General features: G+C 36.7%; 1 pseudogene; it reads left to right on the top strand.

The window, feature by feature from the left end:
* The first annotated feature begins 301 nt into the window (after window positions 1-301).
* LOC102832121 lies at window positions 302-776 on the top strand (annotated as a pseudogene).
* The last annotated feature ends 6481 nt before the right edge of the window (window positions 777-7257 follow it).

The raw sequence follows: 7257 nt of genomic DNA, 5'->3' as shown, positions 1-7257 counted from the left end.
TACTTTGGCCCTTTGTCAAAGATCAGTTGGCTGTATGTGGATGTATTAATTTCTGGATTCTTGATTCTATTCTATTGATCTATGTATCTTTCATTGTACCAGTACCAGGCTGGTACATTTTGAAGAATGTTTCATATGCACTGGAAAATAATGTGTATTGTGCTATTGTTGAGTTGAATGCTCTATACACATCTATGAAGTCAAGTTGGTTGGTTGCATTTAGTTCCTCTGTGTCTTTGTCAAGTATCTTCCTGGTTGTTTTATCCTTTTTCACAAATGGTGTATTAACCTTTTTATGAAGATGGCACCAATAGTGAAGAAGAAGCCCCTGAACCTTCCAAAGCTGAAGCCAAAGCAAAGGTGTTGAAAGCCAAGAAGGCAGTGCTGAAAGGTGTCCACAGCCACACACACACAAAAAGAAGATCCACACGTCACCCACCTTCTTGGTGGCCCAAGACTCCGAGTCTCCAGAGGCAGCCCAAATATCCTCAGAAGAGCACCCCCAGGAGAAACAAGGTTGACCACTATGCCATCATCAAGTCCCCTCTGACTGCTGAGTCAGCTATGAAGAAGATTGAAGATAATAACACATTTGTGTTCACTGTGGATGTCAAGGCCAAAAAGCACCAGATCAAGCAGGCTGGCAGAAGCTCTATGACACTGGCATAGCCAAGGTCAGCATCTTGATCAGGCCTGATGGAGAAAAGAAGGTACAGGTTCCGCTGGCTCCTGACTATGATGCTTTGGATGTTGCCAACAAAATTGGGATCATCTAAACTGAGTCCATCTGGCTACTTCTAAATATAATTTTTTTCAATACAAAAAAAAAGTGGTGTATTAAAATCTACCACTCCATGGGAGAAAGATGAGGTTTTCTGCTCCCGTAAAGATGTTCAGCCTTGGAAACCGTTTACAGGGTCGCTATGGGTCAGAACCGATTTGATGGCACTTAACAACAACAACAACAACTATTATTGTAGAGTGTCTCTTTCTTAATTCTGTTACAGTTTGCGTTACATATTTTGGGGCTCTTTCATTGGGAGCATAGGTATTTAATATGGTTATGTCATCTTGTTTAATTAGCTCTTTAATCATCAGATAATGTCCCTCTTTATCTATTATGCTGGTTTTTGTCTTAACGTGTATTTTATCAGAGATTAGTATTACCACTTTTGCTCATTTTTTATTGCAATTAGCTTAGTATATATTTTTTCATCCTTTAACTTTTAATCTGTTTTTATCTTTGTGTGTAAGGTGTGTTTCTTACAGACAGCATATCTCATTTTCTTATCCATTCTGCCACTCTCTGTCTCTTAACTGGTGCATTTAATCCATTGATATTCAGTGTAATTATTGATAGGTATGGATTAATTGCTGTCATTATGTGGGATTTTTTTTTTTTTTGGTGTGTGTGTGTGTGTGTGTGTGTGTGTGTATGTGGTGCTGCTGGTTTCTTTGTTCTGCATACCTTCCTGTGCTAAGTTCATGGTTTTTATTTTCTTTCTTGCCAGTTTCTTCATAGTTTTAATTAAAAGAAATTTCTTTTTAGAGGAGGAAACAAATTATGGTAGGATTAAAAGGAACAGCAGCAACTATCCAGCACATGAGTAATTTGCTTCATTGTCACTGTGGTGGAGATAAAATATATAAGAGCTGGTCTTTGGCTTCAGGCTCCTTACAATCTAATGGAGGATATTGATAAGTAAACAACTAACTAAAAGTTAATACCATCCAAAGTCCTAAGCCAGTGATATGTGTTATAGCAGTGACTCTTAAACTTTAGTGTGCGTTAGACTCACATAGAAGTCTTGTTCAAACATGGATTTCCTTACATCCAGAGGTTTTCAGCAAATTGATGGTGGGACTAATGCAGACTAAAGATTTTCATATCTAGCAACCTCACTTTAAGGACTTCACTTTGAAAACCACCCTGCTATGGGAAAAAAGTAGAATGATAAGAATACTGGAATTTGGGTGAGTAGCAAAGGATGAGCCAAAAGTTGACAGAGAAGAAAGAAAAGTTCAGGATATATGAAATGCAGAAAAGATGAAACAAGAAAGATATATCAGGAACAATTTATGGAGAATCTCAAATAGCAAGCAAAGGCGTTGGAATTAATAATAATAATAAAAAAATTGGAGTCAGTGTGGAGCCATGAAGGATTTTTGATAATTCAAAGAATTTTTTAAAGGCAGGATCTAAAGTATTTTAGGGAATGGAATTAAAGATACCAATTGGGAGGCTATTGCAATATTCAAGGAGATTGATCTATAAATAAGACCACTGCCAGAACACATGACCAGGGTGTGGTGATCTTTCTATTTCATATTTCTGGGAACCACTAGGAGAGTCCACAATTAGACAGTGACAGAAAAGGAGACTCACTTATTCATTCAACATATATTCATTGAGTTCCTATTATAGTCCATTCATTGTGATGGGCATAGAGGAGACAATGATGAAGGAGATAGACAAGGTCTTTATCCTTATGAGTTCTTAGACTAGCAGGGAAAACATTGCAAGAGACAGAGAAGAAAGACTATGTAACAATGTATGTGTGATGGCAAAATTGTCTGGCTGCTATACCTAGTTAGGGAAATCAAGGAAATGTTCCTAGAGCAAGGAACACATAAGCCTAAACTTTTCAGTGGCTGTTACTCTTCTTAAAATAAAGTTCTAATTGCTTAACAATACCAACAAGACCCCACAAGATCTTGCCCTTTTTTTTGTCCATTGTTTATTATGAGTCATGGTCATCCTCATTTTTCATGCTCTATAACTGGATTTCTTCTTAGCCTCAGGAGTATTGTGCATCTTTTCCCTTGACTTTCAGTTTAAACATAATTTTAACTAAGAAGGCTTCCCTATATCAAGAACAGGTCAATAGCATTTCAGCTTCCTAGCACTTATCACAATAGTAATAGTTCCATCATTTGAGGATTATGTTTATTGCCTGTATTTCCTATTAGAGTATAAATTCCACAGAACAGGATTACATCTGTCTTCTAGATTTCTATAAGCCAAATATATGCAATATAAAAGGCCTTTTGTATTTGTTGAATAAACACATAAATTAAACCAATATCTAAGGAATAAAATGAAATAGAGTAATGAGGTGGAAAGATAACAAATAGTGAGTATGGAGGTCCTTCAGTATAACAGTGTTCTACTCGTTAGAGGAAATGAAAGGAGACTATTTATGTTTATGTCACAGAGAAACAGGTTAAGAGATGAGCCTGAAGAAGCAGTCAATGACCAATGATGGGTTTGAAACCAGGAATCTCATACAAGATATATGTTTGTTTTGTGAACTGAGTGAAGGTTTAGACACAAGTTCATCAGTTTTGCATTCAACAAATCATGAGTTTTGTTTCATTCAATGATTGCAATCCCCTCCATGTAACAACACTTGTCCTGCTTCCTCCCTGTAGTGGTTGTGGTTATTGTTAATTGCCATTGAGTCAGTTCTGACTCATAGAGGCGCTGTATAGGATTTCTGAGGAGTAGCTGTGAGCTTGATGGAGAAAGGCTAAATGCCCATCAATAAAAGAATGGCTAAATAAACTTTGATACATATTCACAATGGAATTCTATGAAACTTTGAAAAAAAATGATGAATCTGCAAAACATCTGATAACATGGATGAACCTGACTCAACAAATCATATGCTGAGTGAAATTAGTCAATCACAAAAGGATAAATATTGTATGAAATCACTATTGTAAAAAGTCAAGAAATTTTTTTTCTGCTAAAAGAAACATTCTTTGGTGGTTAGCAAGGGTAGAAGGAAAGAGAGAATAAATTCACTCACATGTGATAACTTGGGTGACTGGGAAGACATGTGATAACTTAGGTGACTGGGAAGGCAACAAATGACAGAAGGGAAATTGGCAAAAGAATGATGAAAGTAGGGGAAGACACAGGGAGGAGTGCATGAGTTAAAGGGAATATAGGTACACAATCCTGCAACAACATGGAAAGACACACAGGACAAACATGTATGGGTGGGAAAGTGGGACTATACCCACAAATATATAAAGGTTTGACAGAGGATATTTGTACCTGGGTATTTACCTTTGCCACAAACATATCCATGAATGTGTTTGAGCATAAAAAGGGAAAAAAAATTATGAAAGCTTAGACCCCCAAATACCTTGAAGACTCAGGACCATAGTCTCAGATGACACCATAGTCAGTTGGCATAATATAGTCCATAAGGACAATGTTTTGCATCCTTCTTTGGTGAGTATTGACTGAGATCTTTAAAGCTCATAAGTGGCCATCTAAGGTGCAACTATTGCTCTCTCCTTGTTTGGAAGAAAGAAGAGTGAAGACAGCTGAAGACACTTGGAATCATGGACTAATGGAACACGTGAACATCAATCAATACGACCTTGAGACCAGAAGAACTAGATGGTGCCCAACTACAATTACCAACGGTTCTGATAGAAGATCCTGGATAGAATGGGAGAAAATGAAGAACAAAACTTAAAATTATGAAAAAGACCAGCCATACTGGTCAGAAAGAGACTGGAGGAACCTGAGACTTGGTCACCCTTCATGGCCTTTTGTGGCTCAATTTTCAGCCAAGCTCACTTTTGTGTCTCAATTTTAAGCCAAGCAGTCAATAAGTACGTAGCAGCAGCAACAACACTAGTTATATGCACCAACCATCAAGATCAAAGGACAGCATTTACCTAAGGACTAAATTCAGAAGTGTTGGGAAAGGTCAAATGAAAACAAGAATCACAGGGAGGAAGTTGGATAAAAGGAGTTTTATGGAGGGAATTGCAATCATTGAAATGAAATAAAGCATATGATTTGTTGAATGTAAAACTTATGATCTAGTCTATGAACCTTCACTCAATTCACAATAAAAAAGGGGAAAAAAAGAACCCAAGTCTGCACATGTGAACTTACAGAAAATTGTGCAAGGGGCTACGCCATTACAGCGTACCTGCTCTGTTCTCAATTAGTTTTTCGACAAGACTCAGGCATATCTTGTCCCAGCAAGAGTCTGTCACAGAATACAAATAAATCCTCAGTATTTCTAATTGTGTTAAAATATTCTGGCATATGCTGTAAATTCAGCAAGGATCTTATCTAACTTTCATACTTATGACAAGAAATGTGGTCAGATATTAAATATTTTTTAAATTTCAACTTCAGAACAAAATATAATGCTCCTATTTCAAGCTTTGAGGTCAGTTTGATAAAAGCATATCTTGAGATTTCAAGATGAACATTTAAAACAGCATTATTAAGTATTTACTGTCTCAATGGTACCTAACAAAAACTAAACCTATGAGAATCAATATTTTCAAGTAATTGTATCATCAAAAAATATACTGAAACAAATTAGATGCCGAGACTGACTGAAACGATTGTTACCCAGAACCCCAGGGTCAACATTCTGTTTCATCCAAGAGCATTCCTTTTTAATTGATTAACTTTATAATATGTAGCTGTTATCATTTTGAACATAGAAAATAAATGTATACTCAAATTATTATTTTCAGTTTTTATTTATCTGTATATGTTGTTGCTGTTGTAAAGTTTCCAAAGATCAGCTGGTGTGTTTGAACGTATGGTTAGCAGGCCAGTGCTTATCCTACATCGCCATACCAGGACCCTGAATCTGAATATATATACTATAAAATTAAAATCAGTGCACTGCTTGCTCTTGGGTCCACTCTGACTCATAAGACACTCTAGGGCAGTATAGAATCCCCACAGGGTTTCCAAGGCTCTAAATCTTTACAGAAGCACATCTTTCTCTTGCAGAGGGACTGGTTAGTTTGAACCTCTGGACTTTTGGTTAGTAGCCAAGTACTTTAACCACCACCATCCAGTCAGGTCTGACTCAGCACCCTTGTAGGACAGAGTAAAGCTGCTCCATAGTTTCTGAGACTAAATCTTTCCAGAAGCATATTGCCTCATCTTTCCCCTATAGAGTAGCTAGAGGGATCAAACTACCAACCTTCAGGTTAGCAGCAAAATGCTTAACCTACTGCACCACCAGGTCTCCTTTATCTACTATGCATATCATATAAATAGATATAGTTGCTGTTGTTAGATGTCATTGAATTATTTCTGATGCAGTGACTCAATGAACAACAAAATGAAATGCTGCCCAGTTGTACCCATCCTCACAATTTTTGCCATGTTTGAGACCATTGTTGCATCCACTGTGTCAACCCATCTCAGTAAGGGACTTCCTCTTTTTGGTTGATGCTCTACTTTATCAAGTATGATGTCCTTCTTTTGGGACTGCTCTCTCCTGATAACATGCACAAAGTCTGTGAGACAAAGTCTCACCATCATAGCTTCTAAAGGAAAAATCTGATTGTACTTCTGACACTGATTTTTTTGTTCATCTGTCAGTCCAAGGCATATTCAATATTTTTCACTGACATCATAATTCAAAGGCATTCATTTTTCTTTGGTCTTCCTTATTCATTGTTCAGCTTTTTCATGCATAGCAAATGATTGAAAATACCATGGCCTGGTTCTGGTGCAACTTTGTCCTCAAAGTGACATCTTTTCTGTTTAACACTTGAAAGCAGTCTTTTGCAGCAGATTTTCCCAATGCAATACATTGCTTGGTATATTGTTTGCTGCTCCTATGGGCATTGATTATAGAACCAAGTAAAATGAAATCCTTGACAACTTCACTCATTTCTCCTCATATCAGGATATTATGAATTGATCCAATCATGAATTTTTCCTTTCTTTATGTTAAGATGTAATCCATATTGAAGTTGCAGTCTTGAATCTAAGAGCTTCAAGTCTTCTTTATTTTCAGCAAGCAAGATTCTGTCATCTTGATATCACAGGTTGTTAAGGAGTTTCCCTCCAATCTTGACACTGTATTCTTCATCTAGCCTAGCTTCTCAGTTGATTTACTCAGCATACAGACTGAATAAGTATGGTAAAAGAACAACCCTAATGTATATATATATATGTTTCCTGATCTTAAATCACACAGTATCCTCTTGTGTGCAAATGATTGGCCTTGGTCTATGCACAGGTTTTGCATGGGCACAATTATGTGCTCTAGAATTTTCATTCTTTGAAATATTATCTGTAATTTGTTATTATCCACACAACCGAATGCCTTTGTAAAGTCAATGAGACACAGGTAAACATATTTTTGGTGTTCTCTGCTTTTGCCCAAGATTCATCTGACATTAGTCAAGGAGAAAATATTTGCAAATCACATACTTGACAAAGGACTCATAAAACTTGACAATTAA

The sequence above is a fragment of the Chrysochloris asiatica genome, unplaced genomic scaffold (assembly GCF_000296735.1).
Source record: "Chrysochloris asiatica unplaced genomic scaffold, ChrAsi1.0 scaffold01075, whole genome shotgun sequence".
NCBI lineage: Eukaryota > Metazoa > Chordata > Mammalia > Afrosoricida > Chrysochloridae > Chrysochloris > Chrysochloris asiatica.
This window is presented reverse-complemented; position numbering and strand designations above follow the sequence as displayed.